Source organism: Anastrepha ludens, chromosome 2 (genome assembly GCF_028408465.1).
Source record: "Anastrepha ludens isolate Willacy chromosome 2, idAnaLude1.1, whole genome shotgun sequence".
NCBI lineage: Eukaryota > Metazoa > Arthropoda > Insecta > Diptera > Tephritidae > Anastrepha > Anastrepha ludens.
In genome coordinates, this window is record NC_071498.1 from 58,014,299 (window position 1) to 58,035,446 (window position 21,148).

The 21,148-nt window shown below is 36.7% G+C and overlaps 1 protein-coding gene across 3 annotated transcripts in view; it reads right to left on the reverse strand.

The window, feature by feature from the left end:
- Window positions 1-21,148, reverse strand: part of LOC128871548 (F-box/LRR-repeat protein 7) — a 92,687-nt gene that overhangs the window by 48,225 nt on the left and 23,314 nt on the right. For all 3 annotated transcript variants that reach the window (XM_054113389.1, XM_054113390.1, XM_054113391.1), the window contains exon 2: window positions 17,468-17,734. The gene's annotated coding sequence lies outside the window, so the exon portion shown is untranslated. The remainder of the gene's footprint in view (window positions 1-17,467; window positions 17,735-21,148) is intronic.

The following is a 21,148-nucleotide window of genomic DNA, read 5'->3' on the forward strand; positions in this document are numbered from 1 at the left end:
ACAAACAACGAGCCCAAGGCCCTAATTGCCGCTTGGCTATCGGAGTAAATATTTACTTCCTTAACGGTAATTACCGAGGTAAGCAACCGTAACACTGATTTCTTAATTGCGGATACCTCCGCTTGGAAAACACTACAGTGGTCAGAGCCTGAATTTATGTTTGATTGGAAGCCCCTTACAGAATACTCCTCCACCAACCCTTCTGTCCAACTTCAAGCCATCCGTGAACATGTTTGCCATGCCTTGCCGCCAATTCATTCCTTGAGGAAATATGAGCAGAAAAAGGTCCGCTCGGACCTAGCGTGGGTGTACAGTGACCCAGCACCATGGGGATGAGCTCAAAATTTTTAAGAATGCTACCTGCAGACCTTTGTACCCTCTCCAGCTTCTTAACTGATACCATCCTTTCTAGCGAGTTCCACCAGACAAGGACTCCGTATAGCAAGATTGGTTTTATAATCGTGTTATAAAGCCAAAACGTGACTTTAGCCGAGAGGCCCCATCTTTTGCCGATAGCGCCCCTGCAACCATACAAGGCGACTGTTGCCTTCCTAATTCTGTCCTCAATGTTTCACCTTGTCAGAGAGCATCAATGGAGCGCGCGCTATTGAGGGGAGAAACACTCTAGGTATTTTATATTTCCTCGTAAATAAGACGAGCTCCGCCTTCAGAGGATTTATGGAAATGCCTATCTTGCGATATGTCATGTGATGTTTTTGGACGGCGTTCACGAAATTCATTCTGAAAAAATCAACGGCCATTAATAATCGTACAATAACAAATTATCCGATTTTTTGGCTTAGCAAAAATTACGTTTTTGGCTTCAACGGCCATTAATAATCGTACAATAACAAATTATCCGATTTTTTGGCTTAGCAAAAATTACGTTTTTGGCTTCCAACTGCTGTGAAAATTTAAAAAATCGAATAAAGAATTCTTTCCCTGGATACCTCGAGAAACATCTCTTTTAAAAAATGAATTTTGATTTCTCTGTTTCTGTGGCGGGCTATAATGTACTCCGCAAAATAAAATTTTTTCCAGGACCCTCCGGAGATTCTATGCCACTTGCAAAATTGTCAATATTTTGCAAAACAAATTTTGGAAAATATTGTTTAAGTGCCGCACTATTATAGGGGAATTGGGTGCCTGTATCACCCAATTAATTCTTGAAAACATGACGTACTTTACTTCACCGATATTATTATGTTCTCAACATTAGTCAAGAAACTCCGTTTTTTCCAAAAATGTATCAAAATACACACAAACTTTTAGTGAAATCAATTAAAATTTCTTCAACTGAAACAATAAAAAAATTACAGATTTCATGGAAAATTTGCGCATTCGACAAAAACCAATACAATAAGGCGCCTATCAGAGTGCAGATGGGTTTCAAGGGTGGCAGATAAAATTCGAATGAAACAATGTCAAGGCAAGTTATCCAGCTAATTGCTGCTCGCAACAGCGCTTTGCTTTGTTTGAAAATTGTTTTTGTTGCTTACATGGTTTTATGCTTGATTGAGGGTGAATGTATCCCAGCAATTAAGCAGCGAAGAAGTCTCCAAAAAAAGGTAAAAAGTAACGAAATTTAAGAGAACGAAATAAAAAATTAAAAGATTTTAGGAATTGTCAACTACATACATACATACACATGTCCGCAGCAGCCAGTAAATTGACAAAATCAGACACAAATTGGCGGAAAAAATATGCCAGCCATTGAAGCTGTCAAATGGTCGGTCACTTGGTGAACCGTTAGTCACCATCAAGAGCAGTAGTGAAAATATAATTTTCTCGTTGATTTTTCTTCTTTCCTGTTGTTTTACCTTTTATTCATCTCGTCTCTTTCTTACAAACGATTGGTCATTTGGTGCACTGAAAGCATTCGTCATTGCATGTTCAATTTGCATTCCGACTGATGATAAGCCTGCCAGGAATGCGAGCCAGCTGCACAAATTTACATTCCAATGCAACTTAAATGAAGCCAAAGCGAAACTCAAAACCACTCAACAGCAATCAAAATGTCATTTGGTTTTGTGGTAAATTGAGAGGATAAAAGGCGCACATGAGCAGGGAGGATAATGTGGGCTGCGTTGCCCGAACGGTGATCTTTAAAACCAAGTACATAAAATTTTCTAAAAAAAGCATTTTTTCGGTTTTTAGTTGTAATTATTAATAAGCTTGTAATAATTAATGGCAAATTCATATATGTATGTAAGTAAGTACACACATATATATATAAAGGGAATTTAGAAAAAAACCAATATCTTTAGTAGATAAGGTTAGATTCGAAGGCTGTTTCATTTTGTCGTACAGTCATCATCAGGCAGCTTTACTGGTGAGCAACGGAGTGAGCTTTATCTTCATCAATTAGTCTTTACCAAGTTACCCTATTCAAGGCAGCAGACCAGTTATGTATTTTCAGTTTCTCGATATTTTCGATGACCTCGTCGAATTAGCGGTTCCTAGGCTTTTCTTTAAATCTGGTGGCCAGCGCGTAGTTATTTATGAAGGATTTTTAGGGGCGTTCCTTACTCATACGCATGACATGACCTAACTATGGGAGTCGTTGCGATTTGACAACCTTAACGACATCTTTATCTTTGCAAATCCGCTGTAGCTTCTCGTTGTAACTGATTCTATAAAAGTCATCCTCAACCTGGGTTGGAGTATACACTTTTCGTAAGGCTCTTCTTTCGAAAGTTTGGAGATTTTGTGCATCCTTGATTGACATAATCCATGACTCACAGCCTTCCGGCAAAGCTGGTCTTATTATGGTTTTGTAGAAAATTTTGTTTGCCGCAGCTAGTGAATTTTGGATGCAGTCCTGAACACTATTCGTAATTTCTTAGTATGTAGTACCCCCAGACCCAATAGTTATATTTATATCAGGATGCCGCATTTCAAAATCGCGTAACATTTTCATGTATTTGTTGTAATCGGCGAGGAGCCCGACAGTCTGTGCTTTTGCTTCGATGTTAGAGAAAAGTTCATCCATGTACCTTCGAGTGAGGATGGCATTTCGTCAACCTATGCGATGGTTAGGCCAGATCGGCTGAATAGATTACCGGATTTCACATCGTCCTTGATTGCGTAGTGTAAAAGCAAATCGGAGACAGTTGTTGATAAGGTGTCGCCTTGTTTGGCACCACTTTCTATGGCAAAGTGTTTTTCATTTGCAAAACGGAAGGGCGAGCAAGTTAAGAATTGAAGGTAAACATCTTCTATAACGTTGTCGTTGCAGTACTCGCAATACGGATTGACGTATAGAACTATTTAAAAAACTTTACTTTCAAGCAGCCATGACCACTCCAGAACTGGGTTAGGTAAGAGTTCACTTCTCCATGTGGTTTCGTTAGCCAAACCTTGAGGTTGAAATTCATCCAACGGCCTTTTGTAGAGTTAACTCACACTGTTTGCCACTCATCGTAACGCCGCACGAGAAGACGAGCTCATATGCCTCTGCGTTCTCCCTATTTGGGCAGCTTCCATTGCTAGTATGTCTGGCGGGTACATGCCAGGTATTACTAGGGCTGCGTCGTCGGACACCGGTTTGAATGCGCTACATATGCGTAGTGCACACAACCGTTAGGTAGATTGTAGTCCTTGAAAGTATGATGCATGTTGCGTTTTGCTCGCCCAAATAGGTGGAGCATACAATATTTGGACAAGACATTAGCTAGGATATGACGGCCATTTTGTTTAGGTGCTCGTACGTTTAACGTCAGCCCCGACAGCGCTCTGGTAGTAGTGGTGGATGTTTTTTTTTGGCGTACTCGAGGTGCGCTTTCAAAGACAACCTTTTATCCCAACCATTATTCCCAGGTATTGGATTGGAGATCGGTTGATATATTGAATTCCTCAATAGCGAGAGTGACCTCTTTCTTTTTTCGGCTAGATATAAGGACGGCTTTGGCATTTTGTTACGCTAATTCTAAGTTGTTTTTAAGCTAGTCAAAATTAGACGCTCAGGACTGCATGGATCGAGTTGCTGCAGGTATCGCCTGCAGGTATCGCGAAGCCAATTTTCTCGGTCTCTCTAGAATCCTTACGATTTCCGTCACTTAAAATCATTGTTTTATTTAGTAAGGAAATTATTCAAAAAAAAAAAAAAGGAATTTTACGCCACCTTGTATAATATAACCTACAACGATATTTGCTTTCAAGTACAAATCATAAATATTTTATTTTAGGATTTAATTCTTAATTCCATTTGTGTATACACAATTTTATCCCTGAGTGCACGTAAATACAAGCAACAGTATTCTTGGTTTTGCTCGAATTGAAGGCCGCGTCGCGAGGTCAGAGTAAATATTCAAAAATCAATGGTGGCATGAGAAGGGGAGGAGAAAGAGGAAAACCTTACCAGATAAATAAAAAATAATAATTAAAATAAACATTTGTTCAGCAAATATTTTTCTTATTGTTTAAATTGAGAGTGAAATAATAAGACGAAAATATGTAATAACATACAACGGCATGTAAATAAAAGCCGAAGTAACTAAAGATATACATAGGTATAAGTAGATATGTACATAAGAGAGCGCACGCGCCCGGCTTTGGATTTGAAATATTCGAATTTGAAATATTATTATCAAAGTTGATCGGTACTCATGGCGTATTTGCGTAATGCCGGCAAGTGATGAAAGATATGATGATTTATGCCTTTGAACAGCTGACGCCGACAGTCAGCATACATATGGACACACACATATACTCATATTACATAGTCAAGTGGCATGGCATACAGTTTTGCGCACATTTGGAGCTTTTGTTAAATATGTGAAAAGAAAAAAATGGGGAAAAAGAAAACTAAAAAAAAATCAAAAAATAAATAATTAAAAAAAAGTTCGTTCTCAATGTTTATTTTTGTTTTCAGCTTTTGCTTTTATCATTTATAATGTCTTCACATACGAAAGTGGTGGGTATCACCAGCAGCAGACCACGTCCAGTCCAAGTAGCAACTATTTACCACGCATGCGCGCCTAAAATGAAATAAGTAACTAAAAAAAAACTATCTACTCAGCGCATCGAATAAGCCGGTCAACACATAATCTTACACACTCACACATGTACATATGTATGTGTATACAAGCATCATAAATGGTATTTGTGTCAAAAGCGAGTATACAAATGTTGAAGATTTTTGGCTCCAACATCGTTGCGATTGTGTTGCGCATTGACTGATTGGGCGCTGGTATTATGAAGATAAAGTGCGGATTTATATATCATCTTCCTTAAAATGTGTGTTTGTGTGTGCGCATTTGCTTGTTGGAGGCGTTCTGAGGTGCGTTGTGTAATCAATTTGAGCTTAGCTGTTTTTGTTTTGTTTTTTACTTTTTTATTTTTTTGAGTCTACTTTTATTCTGCTTTTGCTCCAACTGAGTTGAGTGTATGCGAAAGAATGTTTGCCTTCAGGGTGCCGTCCATAAATTGAATTTTTTTAAGTATTAACACTGTATTGAAATTGTGAAAAAGTACAGTTAATAAGCAATGCTTTATTATTTCTCAGTTGTTCCCAAGCGCTTAATCAATAAATAATTAACTTAAATTGTTTCATTATTTATACAATGGAAGTTTTGTTAATTTATCAAAATTTGTAGTTGGGGAAAATTTTAATTAATTTGAAAATGTAGCCAAACTCTTGTGTGCACCCATACATACATAGTATGTATATACATCTATTATTCATATAGAGCATTGCACCACCGTCTGCAGTATTCATAGGCGCCAAAGCGCAAAAGTCCATAAATCTTCGAAAGCAACTTTCTCTTGAATAATTCGAATAAGAAGAACGAAGATTTTCAATATACATTCACATGCTTTAACGTCATACCATAAAGTATGTTGTAGTTTCAAGTACCATTTGTTGGTAGAAAGTGTTCCAAAGGGCATTTTTCCAAATTCATATTTAAATAATATTTAATAATAATAATATTGAGATTTTGTGGCAGTGGAGTGATTAGTTTAGCGATAATGGCGAAAGATAGGTAGGTTAGAGTGAGAAAGTAAATCTAGAGCGGTGTGTACTATAGTCAAGGACATAACCAGGAAGGAGAATGGAGTCGACAGTGAATCAAATTCTGGTTGAGCAGTATTTTCACTCTTATGAAAAATGAAAAAAAATTTGATTGATTCATAGATCATCTCAAATGACGAGGAGTTCTTCTCGGACAGAATTCGTGCGTTGTCCAAAAGATGGGAAAAAGGAGTGACAAACAACGCACAACACTTTGAATAATTAGGTGAAATGGTTGAAGTAGCAGTCTGTCACTCCCCAAGTAGTATTAAAGCGCCGTTTTGATACCATTTTGAGATCTTCAACGAGCAGATATCTGCAGCCAACTAGAGCTGTTGATGTAATGGAGGTTAGGTTAAATTAGGTTGTAATGGTTGCCCAGAAAGTGGGCCCACTTGGACGAAAGAAGTTTGGTTCATCCTTTGTGATACCATTGCAAGGAAAAAAAAGATGGGAATGAAAACGATAGGACAAAAAGGAGAGGGGTGGGGGGTTGAGTATTTGTGGTCTATGAAAGGTGACTTATTTGCGGCTGTATTAGCCGCTTTATGCTGCTGACGAAGTTCATCAGATTTGTGATATCAAGTCCTGTTATGTCAGCAGAAAAGAAGTGAGAACTAAGATGTTTAAATCTTAGTCCCGTGAAAGCGGGGCAGCCTGCTCCAGTTGCTAAGATGATTCCACCTCATCCTCCATACAGCTGAGGTAAAAAGGACTCAAAGTAATTCCGAGTCTGACGGCATGTATAGCCCGAGGACAGTGCCCCGTGAGGCTGTTTACAAATGGAGAATGGGACTTATATTCGAGGGCTACCACAGACTGTCGGAGAAATGACGGTGCTACAAAAAACTATAGCACTTATTGACAAGATTTGAGAATTTGCTTGTTTCTCATTTAACTTTAATATTTTTTTAAAGAAAATATGCCTCTTTCCATTACAAAACCCCTGTAAATCCAAGTTATAAACTCTGAGCAAATTTAGAAAAATTCAACAAATTTCCATCAACATTTAAAATTTTTTTAACAGAATTTTTAGAAAAAGTTCAAGCATTCGGTATTATAGCCCATTGAATTTTACTCTAATAAAATTTTAATTGGAAATATTAAACGTCGCGTTTGAAAATAGTTTTTTGATGCCGGTATTGGGTGTTTTGTTTTTATATAAAAAATGTCGAGCATTCGTTGTAAGAAAAAAATGCACAAGACAAAAAATTGTCCCAGAATCATAAGTATGGAACATGCAGCCAAACGTTATTCTGCTCGAGGATAACTTTTTCGGGTTCGGCTTGGTAATTTGACCGTTATTTTTTTAGTGCTCGGCTTTAGCTTTCAGCGTTCATTCTTTATTAGCCACGATGTCGCAGTGAACGGTGAACAACGTTGACAATCGAGGCGTATTTCAAGGTAAATGATTCATGTGGCCGTCGTAGATTGTGTCTGCGTTACAATATTCAACGTTTACGTTATGTCCCAAGTGAAGATTTGATTCATTCATGGGTTCGAAGGTTCCGGCCAACAAGTTCGGTGGCAAACAACCCATGGCCGGAGCACAGCCGGACAAATGAAAATATTATATTCGTCGCAAAAAGTTGGCAAGATAATACGCGTCAGTCCATGCGCAATAGAGCGGCTGTCCGGGCGCTTCCAAAAACTTTTGTGCAAGCGCTTAAGCCTAACTATTATAATTTGGGTACAAATTTCTGCGAGTCAAAGTAAGAGGGGTTTCGTATGGTAAATACTATCCTTTAGAGTGATCCATTTCCCTTTAAATGGAAATGTTAATTAGCAAAATCGCTTTTAGGCAACTGTTCATAATGAATTAATGGCCTGTAAGTATCTCTTAAAGATGTTTCAAAATGGATTACGGAGTCACTATGAGTGATTACGTTAATTTTTTTGCGCTTGACATGCGTCTTCATCCAGCAGTGTCTATAATTTTGATTCTTCGATTTCTCGCCACTATGTCGGTTTTCGAAAACAAAATCATGGCTCTCGAAACGTTCATTACCACTCACGACACTTTCTTCCACACATATAATTTAAACTTCCCCCTAATATATTTAGGGAGTTCACAAGTCAAATTTTGTTGTATTTGTTCTATTGCACTGTTAAATTAGGACTGTTGTAAAAGTGTAGTGTTTGTTTCAAAAGAAAAATTTTACTACCACAATACAACTGTGAGAGCTCGCACGTTCCACTTTACAGCAAAACGAGCCTTCAAGAAGCAACCGTATGGGAAACGAACTTCGAGAAGACAAAAGAAAAGATGGATAGATTCAGTTATCGAAGACCTCAAAGAGATGAACGTATACAACTGGTATCGATTGACAGCGCATCGAGAAATCTGCAAAAAGATAGTTGCGGAAGCAGTAGCCCACCCAGGATTGCCATGCTAAGAAAGCAGAAGAACTGGAACAAATGCGACAAATATCATGACTTGTGAGCTTCCTAATTACTATATAATTTTCGCATATACTCCTTCAACTGGTGTTTTGGGTCTTGTTTCTGTTCGAAGCCTCTGCAACTATGCCATCTTCGAACGGCAGATGATTTTTTATGAGCATCTTTCTTTCACTTCCTAACAAAAACTCACTTCACTGGATCTCATCAAAAATCATGAAATGCTGAAATCCAGCTAGTCCTAGATCTTATCAGACTAATCTAAAGGCCCTGTTAGCCCTGCTCGCCTAGAAGTGGAACAAAAATTATATTTTGTTCTTACAATAAAGAAATAAATAAATCTCTGACCAAGGGGAAGATAATTGGGCATGTAATATTATAAAGGAAACGCCGCATAAATATACCCAATCTTAAGTGATCAAGTGTTTATAAAGAAAATTGCTTAATTTTTCATACATCGAAATAGTAAAATGATTTACTTGAAATTTTTCTCTATACTTATTATTAAATGCCTTCTTCTTTGCCATATGCGCATATTGTGCAATTTTTTGTATATCAACCGCTCCTTTCTTCATATGTTTCCCATAAAAAAATTCGTCTAAAAATCTCAACCGAATTAGTCACACTCTATGGTCTCAATATACATATCTACACATGAATATATGCGTGGATGCATTTGTACCCGTACTCGTATTTGTGTTTGGATGCACTTCAATATTGCATGTCTTGTAAGTATGCCATCCAAATTGCTGACTTTAAGCACTTCCGCTCAAACGTGCAAACATGCATTTGTGTGTTTATAAGTGCTTTTGGATATGATGAATTGGTTGGAGTGTGTGCAGAGCCAATAACAAATATTTCATAGATACTTAAGTGGTGTCATTGATGGTATGCAGATACTTTAGTAATATATGTACCTACTTACGAAAATGTGAACAAGTACTTATTATTAAAAACCTCCGTTTGTATATTTGTATGCCGATTAGTGCAAACATATGTACGGATGTAAGGATTTTCGTATGTAACAAACTTTGGCGCGGGAATGTGGTAAATCATTGTATGAAGCTTAAGAAATCAGAATGGATTGAAATATGTCCGAGAGCAAATGTACAATGTAAGTACTTACATACGCACATACAATCTATATTTAATGAACAGTGCAAATTGCCCTGTAGGGTACTGAACTAATTTGAAGACAATTGTGATTGATTTCATGAGCCATTGATGAACTGGCCATTTTTAACATCTGATTGTGCTAAACGTCACTCCAAATACGCATTTTTTATTTTATCTACAATTAGTTTAGTGTTGGATTTGAAAAAGTACTTTTTAACTTGTTATTAACCAATTCAAAACTAGTTAATTTGCAACTAGTCGATAACTTATTATATATTCAATATATGTCGCATTTAAAACTAGCCACGAAACAAGTTTTAATCATTCCCACTACGTACTTGAAGGTTTCAAATAAAGTCTATTACACCATTTCCATAATATAATGGAGAGATTAGTTTTAAAATGGTCCAGTTTTAGAGCTAGAAACTTCGCCAAAAAAAGTAGGAAGCCCTTGCCAAGACTTAGCTTAGGCCTTAATAGGCGTAATATCCTTCTAAGTTCTGAGATATTTCATTATTTTAAAAATTTCAGTGGAACACTGACAAAAGTAACTAAAGATGACGAGGCACAAGTATGATAGATTACCAGATTTGACCTTCAGCTATTGTCAAAAATGAAATTAGGGGAGTAACTTCGACTGGAGGCTCGGCAGCCAAATTTTTGCCGCTCGTTTCAAACGTATTCACACAATCGTTCAATCAGACGTTGTGCAGACGGCAACGAAGCAATAGGAACGTTAGAGGAGACTGTGTTGATTTTTTCGTACATCACCAACACCATCTCAGTTTTTTCTTAAATAAGTTGCTGTAATAACCCCGGTTACGTCAACCAATCAGCTGTTTCAGTCGCATGTGTTGAGAGCCGGTTAACGGTCTGATAGTGGCCACCCTTCTGAATTTTTTTGATCATCAATAATTTTCATTTTTTCTCAGACTTTTGTTATTTTTCCAACCCCTAAAATTGGGGGTTCAGTCTTTATAAAACAATTGACAAAAAGAAAAATATAAGTCCATAAGCGGGTTTTTACTTACGTACATCTGAGTTGAAAACAATAGCAGCCAGACATATTATAAAGTTTTATAAACTACGAGTGTTTATTTTTTTATTTAATTTTTGTTTGGTCTTTTGTTATTTTATAAAATATAGAATCTTCGTACAAAATAATAATAATTCAAATTTCAAATTTTTTTAGTCAGAATTTCTCTAAAAATTCTGAGTATGCCGTTTTGTACCATATTCAATTTTGATATGATGTGTGGCCAGTTTAAAATAGTTCAACTTTTGCGTAGGGTTTTTGGAATTTCTTCTAAGGAACTGGAAACTCCTTACTCTCAAATCTTACAATTAGAGTTTTTCGAGAGATAGAAAATATTTTTGGATAAACTCCTACCCATATATATTTTCAGATTTGCCAAAAAAAACTGGAAAATTCTCACAACACTAGCTATCTCTGTATATGTCTCTATTCTATCCTATCTCTTTCTTTCTGTTACTTCTCTTTTTTCCTCCTTGACTACCTATAATTTTACTTTGAATACAATGGGTGTTATAGGAGTTACCAATCTCTTGGTGCTTCTTCGATCACCTTTTGAAATTTCAATTTCCTACCCATCCATAATCGACCCCGACATATTCAACATAAGTTCGGCATACCTAATCAGATGCACTCAACATATGTCCGGCATGGGAAGGCAACTGGCAGGAGAAGGTATCTTGTTCACCCTTAACAAGCACTAAACATGCCCACTTAAACCTATTTATCTAAACCTGCCTCACCTTGGACACAGCCATTTGAAAATGACTGTTTCCTGTTTCTTATAATTTTTGTTAGATGAGATAGACGACGTCGGCTGATGGTTTCCTCTTAGCAGGGATCTGTAAACTGCCATAGCAACAATTCACCCTAAGCGCAAAGTAGTTGCTTTCCGCATTGGTTTTAAGCTAGTTGCGCAGTTAGTTCACTCTACATTGTAGAATCAGCTCGTTCAGGTCCTACAGGGTGGACATTCCGCTTTATGCGTACGTACATATGTAGATTAGTGTATGCGCGAGCCCACACATAAGCCACAGAATAATAAAAAAAAAAATCAAATGCAACAACACTACGGCTTTGGCTTGTAACAATGGGGTACCTCAGCTCAACTTCAGTACGACAATGAAATCTAAACACCCAACAAATCATACAGCATAAAGGCGGAATCGTAAAGTCGAAAAGCTATAAATAAAGCAATAAAAACATACAGAAAAGAAGTGCTTAAAAAGGAATTTAATTGTCTCGCGTCGAGTTGATGCTGTGGTGAAAAGTTGAGCCTGTGCGTACTTTGCATCAAGTAGGTGTAAGGTCGAGAGTGCGGTGTGTCGAGCTTGATGTGAGTGCTTACTGTTGCTGCTATTTTTGTTGGTGTACTCATATGCAGTGCGCTTCATGAAAATTAGATTGAAAAGCGAAGAAAATGAAAAAATATTCGAATATTCACTTGAAAATCTTAATTCATAAAGCAGTCAACTTCAAGCGCTAATTTAAATTCTGTGTCACATTTTTCTGATTAGTTTTTTATTCATTTTAATTATTAAAATTTTCTGCCACACAAAGCGTAAATTAATACCTCGCACCTTAGCAGCAAGAGCAATAATTTTGCTTACTGCTTGGCGTCTGACTTTCGCTTAAAAAAAAGCCGCCACTAGTTTGTATTTCATAATCATAACAATTCCACGGTTGCTTTAATTAAACAACAATGCATAAATATGTCAATAAAGCAAATGCATGTGTTGAAATTTTATTATAGCATTTACATACATACATACATGCATACACCTATTCATATGTATATCTCTTCAATTAACATTTTGTGTTTGCTCGCGCGCCACCGGACGAGTGGCGCCCGCCCACAGCCATCCCATGTGTCGTCGTCGCCGCATGAAGTGTTTATTGCACGATTAACTAACTATTTACATTTGCCCCAGCGCCAACCATTCACACTCAAGTTATATGCGGTTATAAAAATAATGTATAGCTTATAACACAAAGAGGAAAAATGTCAATAGCAGAAGCAATTAGATCGCTGCTGTTTACTGTTTGCCAGACATCCGTTTAGCCACCAGAAAGCACGGGTCTGCAGTTTGTTAATGCTTCTTTTCTGTTATAAAACTTGTATTGGGTGTTCACCGTGTTAAGTGATGAGACTCACTTTTGGCTGATTGGATTTGTGAATAAACGAAATTTGCCCTTAAACAACAGGTGACGCGTCCTCCGCCAACCACTGTTGCACATCGAAAAAGTCACTGTTTACTGAAGAGCGTATGCTGGGGGCATCGTTAACATTATAATGGCGGTTACACCCTTTGTTGTCTGTTTGATCGAGCTCCTTCACCCATTTATGGAGGGCGTGGAATGTTATTCCACAAATGGAGGGACAGACAGTTTTACGTCGCCTTCGAACGGCAAAGGGGTTTTTAAGTGGAGCTTTTTCATGACAGAAATACACTAGGAGGGTTGCCATCAAATGATGTTTCGTAGCAACCCATCCGGCTACTTCCGATGGGGGATATCTACTATCAGGTGTGAGTGCAACAACTAAATGATCCACGACCTAGAAAAGACTAGGAAAATTATTTTTAACTCATTCTCATCACGCCCATCCTAATGTATGGCACAGAAACTTGGACGATGACAACATCCGATGAAGCGACGCTTGGAGTGTTTGAAAGAAAGATACTGCGGAAGATTTTTGGACCTTTGCACGTTGCTGACAGCGAGTATCGTAGGCGGTGGAACAATGAGCTGTATGAACTTTTCGACGACATAGACATAGTGCAGCAAATGAAGCGGCTTTGTTGGCTGGGTCATGTCGTCCGATTTGAAACAAGCGCTCCGGCTCTGAAAGTATTCGATACGGTACCAGTTGGTGGTAGCAGAGGATAAAGAAGGCATCCTCTGCGTTGGAAAGGTCAGGTGGAGAAGGACTTAGCTTCACTTGGTGTGTCCAACTGGCTCCGTTTAGCACGAGAAAGAAACGACTGGCGCGCTTTGTTAAACTCGGCCAAAATCGCGTAAGCAGTTATCGCGCCAATCAAGAATAAGTAAAAGAAGTACGATCGAAATTCGAATAGGCGTCAATCATCTCTGGAGCCCAATTCATATAATAACAGTTTTGCCTCGAGAATCGAACGGGCTCATAGAAAATTTCTGGGATATCCATAGGTTTCATTAGAAAATACTACGTGCTTCGAAAAACCCGGGATTGTGGACAAGTAATCTCGAAATTTTCGGTACTTAAATAACGAAATCCCGGCATTATACCGAAATCCCAGCCATTTAGGTTTTTTCTCTGGTATCATCCCAACTCTTATCGCCGCTCCAACAGAAACGCATCCTCAGAGAGGCATAGTAATTTGAAAACTTTGAAGCCACTCTTCTCATATATTTATTTTCTTGAGCTATGACGCTCTTCCAACAAGCGGTCCAACCCAATCGGAATATTTACTACTTTTGCTAAAAATCAAATTATTGAATTTAAAAAGAAAGTCCGCCATTGTCCCACTCTTTATGTGCATTAAAAGTATATAAACTTTCACTAGCATGAATAAACTGCCGAGTTTATGGCTTTCGCAGAAATTAAGAAAAGTTGTAAAAGTTTGCTTCTTAAGTCTTTTGCTTGTCTCTAGCATAGACCTGAATTGACTGCTAATTGTTTGCAATAAAAAAAAAACTTATTGTAAAATTTTTCACTTTTCAATTGCTTTCGCTAGTATTTGTACTAGCAAAAAAGAAAAACTCTAAGCGACTATAAAAATTAAAGTTGGTCGATAATCGCTTTTACTACCGTCCGAGAATCGCTTAGCAAGCATTTACTGCACTAAACTAATAATCTCAGTTTGGTAACTACTTATAGACAAATATACCTAAATACATTTGCTGTACATTTTGCTATTGTTGGCATATAAGCATTTGTAAGCTGTACTTGTGGCTTCGTTTCGCTATTTGTCACTTAGTTGGCATGACGAAATGGCACGAAATTGTTATTAAATTGTCATGAATATGACATCAACTGCTGCTGCATTGCTGTTGGCTGTTGACGGTTGACTGTTGACTGCTGGCGGCTAAATGGCCGCCCGCTGTTTTCCCTGGTTCTGGGTTGGCATACTCAATTGGTTTCATTGTGTGCTGCTGACATTGTCAACGCTACTTTTCTTGGGTTTTTTTGTTTTTTCTAAGTTTGTTTTCTGTACAGCAGCTCCAGCAGCAGCGTTGGCATATGAGTTAATGTTTAAGTTATGCGCGAATTTCAATTTAATTTTTTCTCACAATACTGCGGGTGTGCGCGCGCGCCGACAACACCCAGGGTATATGGTGGTTTGTTTGATATTACTGATTTAGTCTATAGAATGCGGTTCCACACCCATGCTAAAGTAATACTTTGATAATACAATTGCGCCTGCTACTGCTTTGTAATGTCACTACGATTATGCAATATTTAAATATATTTATTCGCAACGGATATTCGCTGTCTGGAGTGTTTGAAATTTTTGTTTTACTTTTAGGTATGTAATTCAGAAATAGTATAAATGTACCTCATTAAGTAAGGGATGTGGGAAAAAAATTGTTCCCATATACACTTTTACTCAATTAATTGAGCCAGCAACCTTTTGACCAATTTTGGCTATGTTTGTTTTTTTGTTTAATTATCATTTATTAATTTTCGTCACAAAAGTCTAGCTCATTATATGATATACAATAACAAATACCATATATACATTTATACAAATTATACAAATTAAAATAAAAAAAAATTTTGTTGATACGCCGTTTTCAAAATTTAATGCAATAAAGTCGCTCGAAATTCTCGCAATTTTTTAATAATTTTTTCCTTGGCAAGGCATTTCTTCTATATAACCAATGCACACATTTTTTTGTATTAAATTGTGGTGAAAATTTGCCGAATTTCTATAATTTTTGTACAAAACTTTAAATATGGATTTAGTGGAATTTCCTATATAATGAGCTCAACTTTTACAAATAATAGCACACAATAAAGAAATAAAAGAAAATTAACCAAATCTACTCAAAAAGCTTAATTTGTTAGATCAGATTAGATTCTGTACCGCATCCAAACCCAGTCCCCTTATTAAATTTAAGGTTTGGCTCTTATTAAACTTAAGCTGGATTTGACTGAGCTACCCTCAAGGAGAAAGTGTATTGGAGTCTCTGGGGGTTGTCGGAGAAACGAAACGAGTGAATCGACCATATCTCAATACTGTGCAGATGGACGCGCAATCTGCAATGGCCTATGAGAATACCCGTGAGCTTTCTCACTTTATCCTTGGGAATGTTATGAGTGTTCTAAACCTTTTTTGGTTGTAGCCCCCAAATAAGTATTTCGCCTGGTGCCTTAATTAACTAAGCTCTACTGTATGTTCTTATGCATATAAATAGCAAGAAATTAAAAAAAAAAATCGAGTTTTTGATTGATTTTTAAGTTTTTGGGTATATTTTAAGATGCAACACCATATAAGGAAGCGTAGTGGGATTTTTTTTCAGCCTTCATAGACATGTGGATATGTTAGGTTATGTTAGACTAAATAGCAGCAGCCCATGCAAGACCCCACTTGAACGAAAATAAAAATCAAATTCGTCCTTTGTGATGACATACAAAGGAAAACAGAGAGAAAAGACAGAACACAGCGGATAAAGGAAGTGGCTTTGGGTGAGAGGAGCAGAACGACCGAACGTTGTCGAATTACATTCGCGTTAACCACTTGAACTCACTGATAAAACTCATCAGCTGCGTAATATCTAAGCCTGCTATGCCTGCAGGTATAGCAAAAAAGTGCGAGCCAAGATGCATGAGCCTTAGCTCGCCGATAGCATGGCAAGTGAGGGAAAGGTACAGCGATGATTCCACCTCATTCTCCAGACAGCTGCTGCAAGAAGGACTCGAAGCAGTCTAACCACATAGCTTGCCGACGGTTAGTGTCGGGTAAGGACACCTATGAAATTCGAGAGCTGCGGCTTTGTTAGTCTTAGAAATTATCTCAAGCATCTTTTCTCTACCCACGACCAGAAGATTCGCGTGATTTGGCCCATTAGCACACTAAGCCAGCGCTCAATGAGTTGGTGAGCATGTAACTCCAACAGTTTTCAACCGAGTTTTCACAGAGTAACGCAGGATTTTGTCGGCTGTTTTAATTAAAAATAATTTTTCACATTTTTTAGCTAAATTTCATTCGAAAGTTATTTTGATGCTGAAGGAAGAAAATAAAATCAAATAAAATATCTAATGTGTTTGATGTTAAGCGAAAAAAAATGAATTCAAAAAATTTGCTAAAAGCAAAAATATATTTACTTGTGCTCACATAATTAAGTCACTTCATCTTTTTGGAATATTTGCAATTTTTTCATGCTAATGATTTTTCATTAATTTTTTATAAAAATATTATATAACATTATATAACAAGAGCCTTATGAAGCAAAGTTGTAAAATTTGTAAAAAATGCAATAAACTGTACTAGAAAATTTTAATTATTTAATCATAATTTTTACAAAACTTCTGGGCTTGCAGTTTCATATATATATTGTATGTATATATACCTATAATTATCGTTACACCCTTTTTGGGTGTTTGGCCGAGCTCCTCCTCCTATTTGTTGTGTGCGTCTTGATGTTGTTCCACAAATGCAGGCACCTACAGTTTTAAGCCTACTCCGAATGGCATATATTTTTATAGCCCATTTAATTTTATTATAATAAAGTGCAAACTTGATATAGCTCAAAAATCATTTTGATTTTCTGAATTTTTTTTTTTGCATTCGATGTTGAAATATTTTTCTATATAAACGACCTCGTTTCCGGAGGCCTACAATGGATAATGAACGAATGTTTTTGTATTTTTACTGATTTTTTTTCTTATTTACATAAATTAATATCAAAAGTAGACTTACCTTGTTTTACATGCTGCTCAGCTTTCAATTCTGTTGTAATAAATCACGTTTGATTTTTGTTGTTGTTGAATTTTAGTGCCGCTATGGGCACAAAATACAGAAATCTCTTATATTTAGATGTTTATGTAATTTATTGTGGTTGAAGTGTAGTATAGATATTTTTATTTAATGCTCACTAAAAAATTTGATCACCGGTTTGTAAAAATTACTCAGCCTTCCAACCGTAATTTCACTGCGCCTAGAAACACAATTATTGCACTGAGAGAGCTGGAAGAAGAAAAACTAATGGTTAAATTTTTTATAAACCATATATAATATCAGCTATAAAAAATGGATATCATTAAAGTTGTTGCCATACTGAAAAATGCAATCTTATTTTATATCTGGATTTACTTTGTTTTTAGCTTAAATTTTTGAATTTTGATAGTTTGCAAATCTAATAGTTCCTTTTACGTTTGTAAGCCATAAAAAGGTAAAAGAGGACAAATTTTAATGCAAAATACGTTTTAATAAAGCAAAATATTGTATTACCAAAGAACCAGCTACTCCGATACGAGTATTAGAATTATAACTGGTAACATTCTTTTTTAATTGGGTATTTTGATTTATTGTGTTTCATGGTACTTTTTTATAATTTTTGTTTGTTTGTTTGTTTTTCTTGTTTTAATTTTGTTGTGATGTCGATTTTTTATTCTAAGACACTACAACAATTTTTTAATTGACTGAAGTTATTTCTTGTTTTTATTCATTTTTAAGTTTCCTAATTTTTGCTTAGAATTTGTAACTAAATTCCTATTATAGTTACCCCAGCCAAGCGATAACACTGGTTTATAAATAACTAATAATTTTTTACCTAAGAAACAAACTAGCACTTCTCATAGGTCGCTGAGTCCTAATTTAAGAAGGATTTTATAAAATACGCGATTTTGGCCGAGTTTAACAAAGTGCACCAATCGTTTCTTTCTCGTGTTAACCGGCGCCAGTTGGACACACCAAATGAAGCCAAGTCCTTTTCCTCCTGAAGTTTCCAACGCAGAGGAGGAACGTTTGTATACATTCGGACTTCACGACATAGCCAACGAAACCGCTGGATCTTTAGTCGCTTCACTATGCTTATGTCATCAAAAAGTTCATACAGCTCATTATTCCACCACCTGCGATACTTGCTGTCACCAACGTGCAAAGTTCCCAAAGTGTTTCCAAATGTTGGCAAGAAAGACTCTCCGTTGGATTTCAAAACTGAGATTATTATCGGTTAATGCTGGTAAACGAAGTTTTTTACAACCCCGAAATTATAACTGTCAACAGTGTCGTGAGTGCCGATTCACGAGTGCGCCGACTGTATGTTTGATGATAGGAGGTACTTCGTTTTGTCCTCGTTCATCAAATGTACCTTAAGCCCCATTGTAATTAGCATAAATAGTTGTATCGAAGCTAACTTTTAGTTCTGGTTTTAGCTTTATCAATACTCAGACCAAGCAGAAAAACTTTCCCTCAATAGATATTTATAATTGGCGGTAGGCTGGATGAGAAAGCATAAATCACTGGTATGAGTTATAGAAATAGAAAGTTTTCACGGTCATTTCTCAAATTAATATAGATATTTAAAAAAAAATTTAATATTCTTATCGCTTCAATACCTTAAATTTTGGTTGCTTAGTTTTACAATAAACGCAGACTAAATTTTGTAAAAATCATTTTAATTTTGGGTGCACTTCTTACAATTCCTTCAGTTAACCAAAGGATACAAATTTATTAGTATTTACATCTATATCTGTGTGTGTGTGTGTAAAAATATATGTGCAACAGCCTCAACAGCATTAATAAAACCCAGCAGCAAATTCGCCATGAGAAAAACCCGCACGAAAGAGAGCACAGAAAACAGTGGAGATAGCGAAAAGAAAAAAAAAACGAATTTCTGTGAAAGTAATAAAGAAAGTTATGGAAAGATAAAAGATGAGTCAAAAGAGGCAACATACTCAAAAAAAAACAACAACAATTGTAAGAACCCTCACATTGGCAGCGGCAAAAACGTGAGTAAAAAATCAAACGCAATATTCATATAAACCTGAGAAGGAATAGGAAAAACTTGGAAAAAGAAAAATCAACAAATTGAACAAATTACTAGAAACCAACGGCAAGTAACAACAATAACACAAACATATGTACCTACATGACCAAACTAAAATCAGGTATTTACACACGGAACGCACGTTCAATTCATTTGTTGCACTAGCACACCGATTAGCTTGCGCTAACCACTTGGCGGCTGTCGTGCGTATGTGTGAAGGTGAGCGCAAATATGTATGTGCAGATGTGTTGTGGGCAATAGGAAAGATGAGAAATTTTAATGGGAAATGTGCCGGCAGTCAACTTGTTGACTTCAATGTTGAACAGCAACTTCTGTGCTAGATTTATGGATTTTATATTCCACCAACCCGCAGATAAGATCTGAATCTGTGTGAATTCCATATGCCCATGGGTCAGCCTATGCCTTACCAACAATTTGATAGCAGAAAGATCTGGTGTTATGGTTAACCATACATTATCACTTCAAACAATATTTTTGTGTAAACGTTTATGATGATACTTAGTGGCTCGAGACAAAAGGAAGGCGAGAGATCTGTAGTGCGAAATGACAACATAATAAGAACCGCTTAGCCACACCATTTCCATCGAGAAGAACGCTTCCGATTCGAGGAAGTAATAACAGCGCTGATTATTTTATGTTTGTCATTGGCTGCTTTACTTTGCCAAAAACACACACTCACTTCTATTCTCTAAGATTACCATATCATTCAATATGGCTACAAAACGATCAAAATAATAACATATTTTCAATTCTTCGTGCCTTCATTGAAGATTCAACAATTAGGTGTAATGATAGATAGTGTGCTCTTACCATCGTTTCTGAACAACCACTGTGCGGTTTGACCAAAATATTACAAAATATTACAACTGCGTTTACTATTAGGTCACGTTCGACTTTGATCAGAACTTCGATATTGTTCGATGTTCACTTCATTTTCCTAATTGGCGTGATAACCATTTAGGCGGTTTTGCCCGATTTTAACAAAGCGCGTCAATCGTGCTTTATCGTGATCATCGGCGCTAACTGCACACATCAAGCCAAGAAGAAGTCTTTATCTGTTACCACCAACAGGTATCGTATCGAATACATTCAGAGCTGCGGCGTTTATATCCATTCGGCCCACATGACCTAACAAACCGAGTTGCTGAATCCCAATTCGCTGCACCTATCTGTATCGCCGTAAAGCTCATGCAGCTCACTGTTCAGTCGTCTGCGAAATTCTGCGTCGTCAACGTGCAAAGGTCTTCCACAGAATTTTGCTATCGAAAACTAAGCCAGCTCCATCTCAGCTTAATTATGAGAAGTAGGCTCGGATGCGGTATTGAAAAGAGAAGAGGGCGCAAAGGCTTTCAATTCTTGACCCTGGTGCAAACCTATTTCCTATTCTATTCTATTCTATTCTATTCTATTCTATTCTATTCTATTCTATTCTATTCTATTCTATTCTATTCTATTCTATTCTATTCTATTCTATTCTATTCTATTCTATTCTATTCTATTCTATTCTATTCTATTCTATTCTATTCTATTCTATTTTATTCTATTCTATTCTATTCTATTCTATTCTATTCTATTCTATTGAGGTTGTG